General features: G+C 38.2%; 1 protein-coding gene across 10 annotated transcripts in view; it reads left to right on the top strand.

The window, feature by feature from the left end:
• ANAPC10 (anaphase promoting complex subunit 10) overlaps nt 1-15,091 on the top strand; it is a 190,828-nt gene that overhangs the window by 86,668 nt on the left and 89,069 nt on the right. For 2 of the 10 annotated variants that reach the window (XR_012764018.1, XR_012764016.1), the window contains 2 exons: nt 8,877-9,046; nt 9,757-12,386. The exons of 6 other annotated variants lie outside the window; for them this stretch is intronic. The gene's annotated coding sequence lies outside the window, so the exon portion shown is untranslated. Of the gene's footprint in view, nt 1-8,876; nt 9,047-9,756; nt 12,387-15,091 lie in introns of those variants that run through there. 2 more of the 10 variants (XR_012764014.1, XR_012764015.1) reach the window with 2 other exon arrangements.

The raw sequence follows: 15,091 nt of genomic DNA, 5'->3' as shown, positions 1-15,091 counted from the left end.
GCCAGGTTGGATGCGGCTCTGAGCAACCTGGTCTGGTGGAAGGTGTCCCTGCTCACTGCAGGGGGGTTGGGCTAGATGACCTCTAAAGGTCCCTTCCGACCCAAAGCATTCAGTGATTCTGTGATTCTGTTGTGTACTGTACCTTCCACTACACAAAATAAAGATACTGAAATTCCAGAAGTTTTTTGGGAAAGAAAAGTGTACGGTGAAATTACACCTCACCATCAGTTATTTTTAGCATCCTCGAGTTCTGTTGCAGTTAGGAAGCGGGTGATGGCACATAACAACTTTCAGAGTCTTGTAGGATCTATGAACATGTCTTATGTGTGCTTCTACGAGATGTTCACCAATGAGACCTTCATACTTTTAACTGAATACTGTATACAACACTTGTATAATTTTGAAGTAGTGTAATTTTTGTTTGTTCCTATAGTGCCTTTGATGCTGGAGTATTCCTATAACTTAATACGTTATAGCTTTAGTGACTCAATTTTTTATTTAAAAAATTCCATTCTGAAATTATAATGCAAGATTGGAAGAATCCATGTATTTTAGTATTCAGCTTGAAGAAAAAAAATCAAATAGTTTTTGATGAAAGGTGGAGGTGATTGGGTTTGTGGTGTAAGTTTATGGGAGCAATTAGCTAGTAATGCTATCTGAACTGCAGGGTTTTTTTGAAAGATAAAGTAATCCTTTGGAAAATTGCATGTTAAGGTATTTTTTTGACTCAGAAGCTAGATAGCTGGAATTGGATGTTATTTGGTCTGATCTCTCTTCTTCACTCCAAATTTTCCTGCCTGTTTCCTAAGGCGTATGGAGTCACATGCGTGTCTGTCTCCTTGCTGCGCAGCGGGTAGCTCTTGTCTCATCTTCTCAACTATACTTCTGCTGGCTGGGGGGGGAATACCGGTACCTGTAGCACCTCCTGCAGCCGTCACTCCGAGCTAGGCAGCGGAGGAACCAGAAGTGCTGCACTGGGTTTACCTGTTGACGCGCTTTCTGCGCCCAGGCGGTGCGGGCCCTGCTTTGCGGCGCGGGCTCTCGGTGCGCAGTACCGGGTGTTGCAGCAGGCCTTAGGCCACGCCCCGAGTCCGCGCGCCGGGCCGTTCCGCCCTCCCCGGCCGGAGCCCCGCCGGGGGCTCTCCCGGGCGGCGGGGGCGCTGCCCCGCGCGCTCCGCTAGGCGGCGCCCCCGTGAGGAGGCGTCGGTGAGGCGGCCGCGGGGGTTCGGCTTTGCCCGGGGGCTGCTACCGGCCCTAGGGCCGGCTTGGGAGCCAGCGCCCTTCGCCCTGCGCTGCCCTCCGTGCGGTGGAGGCTGCCTTGGCGCGGCCGCAGCGCGTTCCGGGTGTGTCCGTGGGGCCGCAGCAGGCCGTCCGAGCGGAAGGGTCGTCGGCGTCGTGTGATCCCCGCCTCTTTACGGTCTGCGGAGGCTCTGCAGAGTTTTAGGCGTGCTCCTTTTGAGCTTTCTTTCGTCGGGGATTTGTTTGAAACAAACAGCGTATGCAGTGTAGGATAGAGAAATACTTGGGGTTTTTTTCCCCTTAGAATTTTTAAAAACAAATCATGTTGTAACTTAGGTTGGAAAAGACCCTTACGATCATGGAGTTCAACCATTGACCGAACACTGTCAAACCGACTACAACCAGTCTTCTCAGACTCCGTTACCTTTAGATAATTCACTAAATCTTGTATAAAGCAGAGGAATTCTTTTTTGAATCACATCAAGTTAAGCTTTCCAATTTCAGAGAGGAGGATTTTTTTTAAATTATTTCTAAAGGTAAGAAATGTGAGGATTCCTATTTGCAAATTAGTCTGAATGGAATTACTTGGTATTGAGTATCTCGTTGAATCAAGTCTCAGTGCTAACATGTCACACGATCTTAAACATGAACTTGTATCCACTGTGTTGTTTTGAGTATCTATATTAAAAGTCAAATATAGTGATCCATGATATAAGAATGTAATGAAATAATTGCCTTTAAATGCCTGCATCTTTTTAGGAAGTTTTACCTCACCGCAACTGTTGATTAGATAATCAGAGAGTAAGTTTTGTTAAACGGGTGAGCTGATGGGTGGTCTTCAGAATAGTAATATCAAAAGATAAAATCAAAGCATAGAAGCAGATAGAATGGAACTGGTTAACCTCCCAGTCTGTTTAGAGAAGTATTCTGTTTCAGTAGAAGCTAACTTTTTTAAGACCGTGACAGTTTTTGGCATCTCAACAGGCAAATAGTTTGTGGGCAAACTAGTGTGACAGACTTCCACAGATGCTTAGAAGACCCTTCTGGTTCACCTGAGGTTTCATATTAAACTTATTGTGAAGAGTAGGGAGGAGTGCAAGCACAAACGAATAAATATCTCAAACCTTTTTCCACAAATCATGCAGCTGTGCTCTGGGGAACCTTCAGACTGGACTGGGACAGGCTTCTGAAGGGAAAACTGATTCTTTTCAGGTAAAGGGGGGTTGTCCCACAAAATTTATCTGTGACTGGTGGAAGCACGTACAGAACTGAGTATAGAGTAATGATGAAGATAACACAGAGAAAGAAAAGCTTATTGGATAATGCCCATCATGTTTTTTCCGGATCTATTGAGCACCATTTTAGTGTATATTTTTCAAACTTAGAGGTGGTTTTTCAGTGTGTTTTCAGAGGTTAGAACAGTTGGCAATGAAAATCACGTTCAAGTTTGTTGTGCCAGCTTTTTGTTTGGTTCATTTTCTGTTAGATGTGACGAGTATTTATTGTATATTTAGAGAATTAATTAGCCCTTTCAAAGTGAAGTGCGACTTTGGGTGGAAGGTGATACAGAGGTACAAATTATGAGGGTGAATATTTAATTTTAGAACATAAAAATTGGCCCAGAACTTTTCTGGTAGCCAAGTGCAAAGGAGAAATAGATAAGAGACAGGCTAGTCTCAATGGCCATACTCTTGAGGAACATTGTTTATTTCTGTTACTATCAATAGGTTTTATGTCCAGGGAGCAGTGTTGACTTGCTATTAATTTATCTGAATAAAGCATCTGTACAGCAGCTGTAGTAGCTATTGAGAGGTAATTAGTTAAATCTTAATTTCTGCCTGTGGCTGAGCTTTGGTTTTGTTGGCAAACAATACCGAAAACACTGTAGCCTTGAAAAGATTTTGACAGAGCTCTGTCCCTCATGGTTGCAAGAAACCTGGAATTCGTAGAGGTTTTGTCTTTTTCCATCTGGGATCTGGGGCAGCAGTCACATTTTTAAGAGGTGAAGGCTATTTCTGACAGTCTCCAAGACCTTAAAGAGTGAAACCCTTGTAGTACAGTAGTTGTATAAATTGCTGCAGTAATCTGTTGTATTCTGAGTTATAGCCTAATGCTTTATTTTTAGATAGTTGATGTTAAATAGACAATCATCAGAACATCATTTAGCTGCAGGGGAAGCACAAAGTCTGTGGAAATACAGACATAATACAAGAATACAAGAGGTAGATTTCATTCACCATGAATCAGTGAACTGTTGAGTGTAAAACTTAACTCAGAATAACTCTTGCATTTCTTACGTTTGCAATTTGGTATTCGATTAGTGTCTCAAAAAAACAAATAAATCTTAATGTTTTAAAAATATTTAAAAGACTTTTAATAGTAATATCTAAGCTTTCAAATTCCTGCTGTATCATTTGACAATGGTGATTTAAAGTAAATGGAATTGTACTAAATCCCTTCTAATATATATGAATGTCTATGAACAATTAAAAAAAAAACCCTTGTATGCAATTAAGATGAACTTCGTAGTATTCTGTTATCATTTCATGGGAAATCAGGTTAGTATTTGAAGGATGACAGACTCCTATTAGCTTAAAAATATCTACAGTCTGTCAAATAAAAGTTAATGGAGTAGAATAAGTGGTTCCTGATTATTGCAACTAAGGCTACAGCAGTTTCCACATTTTTCATTCTTATGGACAAAATTTTCAGTTTAATATTTTCCTGATGGAGAGTATGAGTGTGTATCTTTAAACCTGAAGAATATGTCTACTAGTTGTTTTCATGCTGGATCCAAGTTTCTACAGTGCCTGGGATTAATTAACTAATTTACTAATGGTTTTGAGTCTACCTTTACCTGAAATCATTGAACACATATTTATAGTCATGCTTTGGTCTAATGAGTTTTCCAAGGAATGTAGCATTAGTATAGACTAAGGCCTACAAGGTTCAGTAGTTTAATGAAGATTGTTGGCTAGGCATCAAGAGAAACTGAATTTCATCCTTAATCCTGAAGTGTGATAAATCTGGCTAATGCTGCAAAAAAAATGGTATGTCAAAATATGGTGAATACTGTGTCAGTTGTGGAGTACTTTTGTTACACAATTACTGCTTTCTTAAATATTTTGCTAAGAAAAAATATTTCTTTCTTTGCTAAATGCTTTTTCTGTAATAGAAAGCACTCTGGTGAAAGGCTGAGATAGCTCTGCATAAAGTACTGTGGGATAACTGCATGAGTGGTACACCCTAGCAAAAGCAAGAACTTGTGTGTTGTATTATCTCACAAGGCAGGAATTGGTCCAGAATGGATGTAATGTCAAGTTAGGTCAAGAATGTAATGTTAACTCATGAAGTTGCAACAGCATCACAGAATCACAGAATGGTAGGGGTTGGAAGGGACCTCTGGGGCTCACCTAGTCCAACCCCCCTGCCAAAGCAGGGTCACCTAGAGCAGGTGGCACAGGAGGGCTTTGAATATCTCCAGAGAAGGAGACTCCACAACCCCTCTGCGCAGCCGGTTCCAGTGCTTTGTCACCCTCAGAGTGAAGTAGTTCTTCCTCATGTTCAGCTGGAACTTCCTATGCCTCAGTTTGTGCCCATTACCCCTTGTCCTGTCACTGGACACCACAGAAAAGAGCTTGGCCCCATCCTCCTGACACCCACCCTTCAGATATTTGTAAGCATTTATAAGGTCCCCTCTCAGCCTTCTCTTCTTCAGGCTGAACAAGCCCAGCTCCCTTGGCCTTTTCTTGAGAGAGAGATGCTCCTGTCCCCAAATCATCTTCATAGCCCTAGTACCTTGACCATTGCTGAGTGATTTCTTGTTGGGGAATATTTTATTGGATATACATCACCTTTTTGTCTATTTGTGAATAAGTTCGAAGCTTAGTAGTTGAAGTGAGTCATTTAATATTTTTATACATTTAATTCAATTAATGTAGTTAAAGAAGAGATCTATAGTTTAATTAAAGATAATCAACCAACAAATCAGTGAAGTACTTATTTGATACCATATTCAAACTTAGTTCTGATAGATAACATAGCCAATAAAAGAAATTTCTTATCTAATGGATGAATACATTTCTGAGAATCTGGTTTCTTGTTAAATACACAATTCCTTTTCTGGGAACATTCCCCAGAATCTGCTTAATTTTTTTTTCTCTAAATCACTTCTGCAGGTAAAATCCCAGAATATTTGCAAAAAATAGTGCAAAGTCCTGAGCATAGATACAGTAAATCCATTAGACATTTAACGTTTTAGGTATAATATTGTTCTGCAGACTAATTCCAGTGTATTCTTATCTATGTCTTTTAAAGATAGCGTTCAATGGTTAGTGGCATGCATGGTAGGCTAGAAACAATTGAGAGAGGAAGGCAAACATTCTAATAACTGACATAGAACAGTCACATTTTACTAAGATTTGGATTCCGTTAAGAGGGAATAGATAGGCTAATCTAAGGGCCTGGATAGCTCTGTGCAAACTAGGTCAGGGCCTCGCTACTGCTGCTCCTACAACACAGTACAAAGTGGCTTCGAGTAGTACACAGTTTGACACGGAGGTGGAAACTGCCACTGTGAATCATCCTGACTGCTGTTCTGCAACTGGTACTACCCAATGCCGTGTCCAGTAGTGATATCAGCAAAAACAGTCTGTAAGATGCCTGAGCATAGATAGGTATAAAAAATTTATGCATTTATCATATTTGCAAATAATTCACGGCGTTGAAATATAAGGAAGACTGTTACTGTTCATATCCCTAACTTTTTCTTCAGGACTCATTATCCTATCAGTCCTTTCTTTATAATCCTTCATTACATTTCACTTTTCTTTGCCATTTTTCAGATGCCTTTTCCCATCAGTCTCTCTGCTTCCAGTTCTACTTCCAGTCTTTTTACTATTCTGTCCTGTCTTTTTCATTTTGTCCGTGGATGAGGAGCTCAGGAGGAGCTAGCAGTATTCTTCTCTGGAACAAATACGAGCGATTTTAATATAATAATAATAACAACAACTATAATAATGAGGAAGAGGAGTTTTCTCCTTGTAACTTCCTCATGGTCAGAAGAAAACGCAAAGGCTAGTCTTGCTCTGCATTCTTTCCTAGAAATTTCAGAATGTAGTACAAAGTTTACCCAAGACCTGTTTTTCCGAGAAGAGCTGTCTTTTGTTCCCAGGTTGGATGTAGTGTAGGAACTGTGTTCATTGTAAACAAAAGCTATTGTTTGTAGCTGGATAAAATTGATCAGATCAAGTAATCTGTAAAAATCAATCAGTTTTGTGCTGCTGCGGTAGCCGGCTCGGTTACGGTTTGCAGCAAGCAAAAGTTATGGCCATACGTGTTTTAGGGTGTGAACCTTAATGTTGCGTGGACACAAAATGCTAAATCATGGAGTGTATCAAAACTTGTTTTCACATTTTATTTCCATATTTGGAAAAATGTCTGTTTCTTTTTCAGTTCAGGAATATGAGTTTGGTTCACAAAGCTTCTTCTGTTACTGTGGCAGGAAGAAGTTTCAAAGTCTTATTTTTGTTCAATACATATTCCACATACACTGCTAATGAAGTAAAATTAGAAATAACATTTATCAATTTGTTTTTGAGGTTTGAATTAATGATGTGGAAATGTTAAGCTTTTCCTTATATGTGGTCTCTTGTGATTTTGCCCTTGTTTCTGTTGAAATAGTACAACTATTAATTAAAAAAGAAAAAGGACTAAAACTGTCACAACCAAATTAAAGCCTTGTTTTGATCAAGTAATAATGCATGTGTAAATTGCAGCACTTGCTGTTCTGTGCTCTGAGCCTGCCGTTACTTTCTCCGGTAGCTGAGACTCTAGTACTTAAAATGCTCTTCTTTTTCATACGTAAAAAGGTAACTCCAGCCCATAAAAGTATTTCCTTGGGAAGCTGTGGTTCACTACAGTACATCCAAGTTAGTGTTCTAACCTGGAAATGAAAGGAAAGCAGAAGCTGAGCTGTTTGAGAAACATTGGCACAGCAAGGGATTACCCTGTCTCATTTTCCCCAAACCACATTTTTCTGAAATTACACTTCCAGTGAGAGTCCCCACCCAGGCAGTCCTTCTCCCAGATGAGGTAAAGGAAGCCACCATCAAGCTGAGCTAGGAGCTGTGTTAGGCTTCTCTGAGTTGGAAGCCTCTCTTCATTACATCACACCTGGCTGTATTTCAGAGATTAATGAACAGCATCTTGTCAGATTTAATATATTGCAGTGATTTAGTTTACATTGATGATATAATCATAAATTCCCTGAGCTGTGAACTGCACCTTAAGGACTTGCATGGAGTTCTAAGAAGGCAAGAAAAAGAAATGACTATACACTAGAGAGTGTGCCAGTTTTGAGAAAAACCTGCAGATTTTCTAGGACATTAGGTTTCAAAAGAAGGATTACACACAGACTAAACAGAGTAGAAGTCATAAAAATTTAAAGACATCACAAAAATAAGATCCTTTTTAGGTATGACAGAATACTAAAGGAAATTTATACTGAATTATACCACCCAAGCAGACCCATTAATTAATGTAATGAGAAAATATGTTCCATTTTCATGGACCTAAGCGCATCAGGAAGCATTTGACACTTTTAAAAGGAGGAGAGGTGAAAGCATGCACTTCACCACACCTGAAATTCTCAGATTGTAGCTTATCTATTCACATTCATGTTTGGGCTGCTGAGGCATTTGGATAGGTACTAATCAAGGGAGAGGAAGAAAAAAATTGGTGGAAGTGACCAATATGTGTAAAGAAAATATAAACACTTTTTGTGCTGTATAACTTTTAAAGTTACATCTTGTATCTTGAACATTGGAGAGATTATCATATCACACTAGGAAATCATGAGTGAAAAGAAGATTTTTATTATTAAGATATGATTCTGAAAATTATATATATGTGAAACTTTTAAATCCATAAGCAGATGCTATGTGTTCATTCCAACTGCTTATACTTCTAAAGGTGGCAAGTAGGGCAATTTGTAGGATCAGGAAATAAAAACCAGACTTTAAACATTGTTCAGACATCAACTTTCCATGCAAATGGAATTCCTGTTGTTAAAATATTAGTAAAATATTATTAAATTATTATTAAAATATTCACCTGCAAATTGCTTGGAAATTCTTATGCTAATTCCTTGATAGAAGCAAACTGAAAAAATTAATGATCCTTAATTTTTTTATGATGCAAAAAACCCGTGGGACATGTTCTTTCATTTCATATCTGTGATGTAATGGCCACTTGATCTTAAGAATGGGATATTGTAGGTAGCATCTTCTGCAACGTGTCGTATAATGTTTCAGTTTGGATAGCACCTCCCAGATGTTTCCATTCCTGTTGATTTGAAGAATTTTTGATAGATGTGACTACCCTCTGCATGTATTCTTAGACTTAACATGTTCATCCATCTGCATTCAAGTGAGGCATTGCTTTAATGTATTTTAATAAAGGTATATTTTATACACATATAGCTGATACTGAAGGATTTTCAAGATTGCAAATAAGTACAATTTTTATGCATATGAAATTTTGTTAATTACACTTGTGTACATAAGTGCACATCTGATACTGTTCAGTTAATTCCTTGATTTTTTGGATTAAACTTTATGTTTCTTTTCACTTGCTAGTGGCAGGAAATGGGCCTGCAGACCCCTTTTCTCTTTCGTGCTAAGCAGTTTACGTGCTGTGTGTGCAAAACTGCACTGTAGCCAAATAATATTTGAAATATTTCATCATCATGAAGCAACAGAAAGAAGGCCGAACCTCAAGCTTTTATGACCATGTTAAAAAGCAGGAGGTAAGCAGTAATAGCTAACCCATCTGTGCAGTTTAAATGCAAGGAAGCCGTTGTTTTGTAGTAGCAGAAAATACAGGATAGTTGTTAAGGCGGAAAATGCAGAAGAATTTTACGTTTGATTGAAATCAGTGAAAATATTTTACATAGGCAAAATCCAGTTTATTTATTTTAAGCATTATCATATATTGCACTGTCATTTTATAGGATTGCTAATCACTTCCCTGATTATGTTAATCTGAATGTTTGCAATCCAGTGAATATTCATTTGTTTAAAATCTTTTGTCTCTTATAGTTGTTGTGCAAAGTTTGTCAACATTACCTATTTCTGAAGAGAAACTTACTGGGGAAAATGTGCTAATAATACCATTACAGATAATTGATAAAAAGCTTTCTGAGCAGGGAGCTTTCAAAATAGGCAGAGGAAGGAATCTGATTTGCATGACTTTACTCTTTATAAAAGGGTTAACATCCATTGTTAATTAATCCCTTTAATTTGAGTGATCATTTTATGATCTGTGGAAGGTTTTACTTCAGTCAGTAGTGATACTAAAGATGAGTCTTTGGCCATGTCTGTGCTGCAGTTAATAGTGACTGCGGCACATAGCGTAAATTTCTGAGGTGTCAGTAAGCACTGTAGGAGACTGGTTGCAGTTAAAAATAGTCATGCAGAGCTTCGCAGGCGTACCTGAGATGTTTCTTTTCTTCCCTAGACTTCCTGATGCCACTACTAGACTGCTGCTCATACTCAAGCTGACTTAAAGCTATCTCCCAGATCTCTGTGCAACTCAGTAGTCACTACAAACGTCAGCAAAGACATGTCTTCACTTTCATTTCCTTCTATAAGACAGAAAACACTTCAGCCCTTTCTGTTACCTGTGCAAAAGATGCGTGAAAGGATTGATTTAAACTCGTGGGGTTTTTTAATGTCTGAGTGCCATAATCTGACAGATCTTTCATTTTGAGCTTTTCGTAGGGGTATTCATTAGTTAAGGAGCTGAAGCTTGAAGCTCACAATGATAGCCACACGCTCCACTGAAGCCCATTGCCGCCTGAACTTGCCTTCCTAAAGACTCTGTTAAATTGCATCAGATTTTAATCTCTCTGTGGGTTGGAGTGCTGGCACCACTGAAATCACAGGCAAAGCTCCTATGGACATCGGTGGATCTGGATTTACTCTGTGATCTTTTTTGGCAGGTGGATTTTGAAAAACAAAATAAATAACTTCTAGGTCTCAGGTAGTAATTTTTATTGTCGGGCTGTTTTCTTAGCAGTTCACGTGATGGCTTTTTGCTTTTTTGTTTAGTCTTCTCTTCCTTGTAGAACTATGCCTGTGATATGAACTCGGGCTTTTATCGTTTGTAGAATAGTAATAATTAAAAAATCTATGATTATTCCCTATAAACAAACACTTGGTTCTTGTCCCTAAATGCTTTTACAAAACTTCTTGGAGATTTCAGATACACTCTGCCACAGTGAGGGGTAAGTGAAGAAGTGCAGAAGAAGCAGCATTCTTAGTGCCACCTGTTGAAAACAGACTGGTCGGAAAAGCAGGGCACAGAGCCAGAAAAGGGAGTTTGACTCACCTGGAAGGAGGAAGAGCTGAAGGACTGGGTCCTGCTTCCTTCCCTTCTTCTCTCTTTTCTTTTGACCCACTGATTCTTATCATTTCTGGCTGCGTTACAGCTTGGTTTCAACCAGAAGGACTGCAGTCAGAGCAATTTCTTGGGAAGTAACCAGAAGATTTAGATCTACCTCTTTCTGAATTGTAGTAGTGTTCTTATCATTAAACTGGCACCACCACCCATGAAGTTAATTGAAGTGCTGACTATGACTAATTTTTCAGGATTCTCCAAGGTCTCAAGCAAGCTTTGGCAGTTGTATGTCTTATCCTGGATTGCTTTTAGAAGGAGATAAATATCAATCTCTGCATTGTTCAAGTACTTCTGAGGCTATATGCCAGCCAGAAAAATTTCTGTCCAGATTAAAACGTACGTAGTGAGTTCAGATGCCAGAAGATTTAAGTAGTACTGGAAATTAGGTAGACGGGAGTGTTGTTTAGGACTCAGAAGGATTTGCCTGCCTGGGACATGCTTTGGGTAGACATCAACAGCACGTAGTTTTGAAAGTTGCTACCTTCTTGGAAGAAAAAGCGGTCCTAAACAAAACAAAACAAAACAAATCCAGTGCAATCTGTGTATGACAGACATTAAAAGTAAGATATTCAGAGTGTTCCATCTGGGGTAATTTTGGGTGAATTCCATTTTAGGTCAATCTGCAATATCAGAAGTCACTGACTACCTGAGTATTACATGATGTATTTTATTTCCAGGCTAATAAAAGAAGTGAAGAATTTTCAAAACAATAATAAGTTTAGAAAATATGAAAATGACAGTTTATCTGCATATTGAAAATCTGATAATTCCATAGAAGTTCTGTCATAAACAAAAAGCTGTAATTATAAATGCAAAGTAAATATTATTCTAGTAATTTACTGAGGCACTCTTAGACACAAATTGATTTTACTACTAAGGTATTTAAATAAGAAAACCCAGAAAATGTCAGACACCTGTAATCTTTGCAATAATTTTAACAAGCTAACATGGTTATGAGTTTACTGGTTGCATCCTGTTGCCCATATTCAAGTCTCTGTGCAACTTAGTCACTTCCCCATAATTTTTCTCTTGCATAACCATCTCAAAAAACTGTCTACTCTATTGCGTACCTTTTCATTCCTTATTTGCATTGATCTAGAACCAAATAGCTTTGAATAAGTGCACAAATGATCCATGAGGTATTACACATGTGTGTGTAGCTGCAGGTTTCTGTTACAGATATAATATACAACAGGTATATGTAGACGGTACAGTTATGCATCTTGGAAACCTCAGGGTTAGGCTGACATAAGTGCCTTCTGATGGCTTACTAGGTAAGATCTAGCACGAGGCTCTCTAGGGATGAATTTCTTGAGAAAAAAAAGAGTGGGTTCAACCACATTTATTTGATATTACATTCATAGGTGTAAAATAGCAGTTTATAGTTTCACTTGTCCATTTCCCTTGCTCTGGAACTGCCTCCATGATCAAGAAATTCAATAGCTATTAAAAGCTGCAGCTGTACTAACAGTCTTATGCTTTATAGGAGTCATTCTGCAGCTATTACTTTACAACAGGCGTTCCGTGCCAGTACAGATGTTGCATCCACCCTTTTCATAAGCACTTTATCTGCACCGTGGGCATTGCATTTCTAATGTTTGCTTGAAATTGCTAAACATGCTCCATAGCTGTAATTTATTTGGGTTGGTGTAGTTTAAAGACCTGAAAGCTGTATCTGCACCTGTTCTATTCATCTGACCAGGAAAGTGCTAATTCCACTGCATGTGAGTGTGTAGAGTTTGGAACTCTTCTTTATAAATCTCCTGAACCAAATGCAGCCCTTTGATTCACATGTATGTTCTCCTTCCCTGAAGTGGAGATAGCTTGCATGTATATCACCGGATTTCAATTTTCTAATATTGAAGGGAGAACATGCTTCTTGATCTAATGGAGGACCAGCATACCCACTCCTACATGCCCTCCCTCAGTCAATCCATTTCTGAGTAATCAGATGCACATAGTGAAAGGTGAAACATGTAGAGCTGTGTGTGTAAGTGCAGCAAGCTCTGCTGGTATGATGACACTGGTTTCATTGTGGAACGATATGACAAGCACTTCTGGGTGTAATGTATTTGAAGTGAGAAGGAAAAGCAGCTACTTAACATAACCCGATTCACCTCCTGACAACACTGATATCAGTGAATTTGTACTAATTTGTAAGATAAGCAACAGTTGAAGAAGGCTGTGATATTGGCAACAGCCTAAGTAATAAATGATAAATTTTAAATATTGAATGTTGAACCGGTATAAGAGCCATTCATTCAACTGTTTCAGCCCGAAATTTTGGAATTCAGACAAAATCCAAGAGTAGTCCTAGCTTTGAAAGACAAAAAACCTCAACCCCTCCCCCCCCTTTAAAAAACTCAGAAACCACCCCAAACCAAGCAAACAAGAAAGCCACTGTTCAGTGAGGTTTTTGAAAACCAAAGCTATGTCCCACTTTGCCCAATTCTGCCAGAGATGTATGTCATCCATAGACATGTCATCAAATACGACTCAAATCAGCCCTTCCCCCAAAATAAGTAAATACAACCACATAGACTGAAATGATTCTCTGGCATTTTAAAGAGTCTACCCTACTTACTTGTGGTGCATTTTTAATTTAGAGTTAGACCAGGGGCTGATCCCTTACTTAGTGTTTTTGTTAAAATAAAATAGAAAAAAAGCACTTGTGCCATAATGAGTCTTGTTAAAACCTGGTAAATATGTAGTAAATTTAGTGCAATAGAAGAAGATGCTGCAAGAGAAGCAGCAGCATCTCTACAAGAAAACAAATAAAGAATGAAAGGCTTAAAGAACAGAGCTATGTGTGGAAGCAAAGAGAAGGCAATAAAAGAACAGCTGCTTATTCAAAGTAAATATATTTTGGGAATAGTTATTAAATACTGAAGTAAAGATATTATTAGTAACTAGATTACTAAAATGAAATGGTCCAGAATTGTGCATTTAGGCTTTGAATACCTTTTGAAAGATCTGATGACTTTGACAAACCACAGAAACCTTGTTCGAAAGGCCAAGGGTACCTCCTTGCATTCATCTCAAGGCAGAACAGAATTTAGCCCCCGTCAGGTTTAGGATGCCATCAGAAGCTCTAGATAGAATTACAGTCTTGCTGTGTATAATTCTTTAAGTAAAATTCATGTCTTATGTGTTGTAAAACAAATGAAAGGTAGCTGTTAATTCCAAAGCTTATAAATATGTCAGTAGGTTTTCATAATGTCTTAATAAATTACAAAAACAAACTCAACGACTCATGATGTCACCAGAACTACATGCTCCACTGTATTTATTGTAATTATGTACTGTACCTCACAGAATTCTTTTACTTTCTTCGTGAATATATAGGTCCCACTAAAAAAATAAAAGCAATCCTCATGGATTTCTTCATTCTTTTTTATTCGCTGTCTTTTGGCTGTTTTCTTGTCCTGAGCCCTTCGTCAAATGAAGAACATTTTTAAGAAAATGTATTTAAAAGAACATTGTTGCAACAGCTATATTTATTAATTGAAAAGCTGAAGTAAAATACAGTTTTCAAATATCATCAAATTTGGGTGAAGTTCAAACTCTCCTTGGTTCCTAGTTCTCTGGCTGGCCACCAGCCCATATCACTAATGGTATAACTAGCTGAAAAATGGAAAAACAATTTCATGACAATTTCAAGATTATTTTGGCTTAGATCTTGAAATGTAGAGATAGCATCAATATCATAGTGTCAGTAATGCTTCATTCTTTAGTCTAAAAAGTAAACGCAAGGCAGGCTAAACACTTTAGGTAAGTTAAATGTGTAATACTAATCCAACAGCATTTCAAAACCACTAAGGTAAACTTAGTGTGTGAAGAAGCCCTTGGCTCTTTAGTGCTCCCTTTCCAAACTGGTTTTTACTCTCACAGATGTAAGCTTCAAGTGCAGTTCGCATTTAAGTGTCACGATTAAATGTTCTTTTGTATCAAAAAATATAGTGAGTTGATATATTGCGTCGGCCCTGTTTCCACATATATGCTCAGGTGCTGATTTCAATGGAACAGAACCTGTTATGTAAGATGGGGAGAAATGAAAAGAATTCCACACTGCATCCATTTTTTATGGCCCTTATTTAAATTACTGGAAATGGTACATCTGAATTTAACATATGTTGATTTGATGACATGCTTCTCTGAAGATATTACACAAACAAAGAAATGACCCCCAATGTTTATCCCATCATCACTGAACTAATTCTCCAAGATACCTATGCATGAAATCCCTTGTTCAAGCTGTATGTGCATTCACGTATTGCTTGCAAGGAAACAGGGATCTTTTCAGTACGGCGGTCTTAATTTTTACTCTCACTTACCCAGAAGCAAACAGGAAACCCCATTCCAAACTTCCCATTCCAAAAATAATAGCAGCGTT

This window comes from Opisthocomus hoazin, chromosome 5 (genome assembly GCF_030867145.1).
Source record: "Opisthocomus hoazin isolate bOpiHoa1 chromosome 5, bOpiHoa1.hap1, whole genome shotgun sequence".
NCBI classification, from domain to species: domain Eukaryota; kingdom Metazoa; phylum Chordata; class Aves; order Opisthocomiformes; family Opisthocomidae; genus Opisthocomus; species Opisthocomus hoazin.
This window is presented reverse-complemented; position numbering and strand designations above follow the sequence as displayed.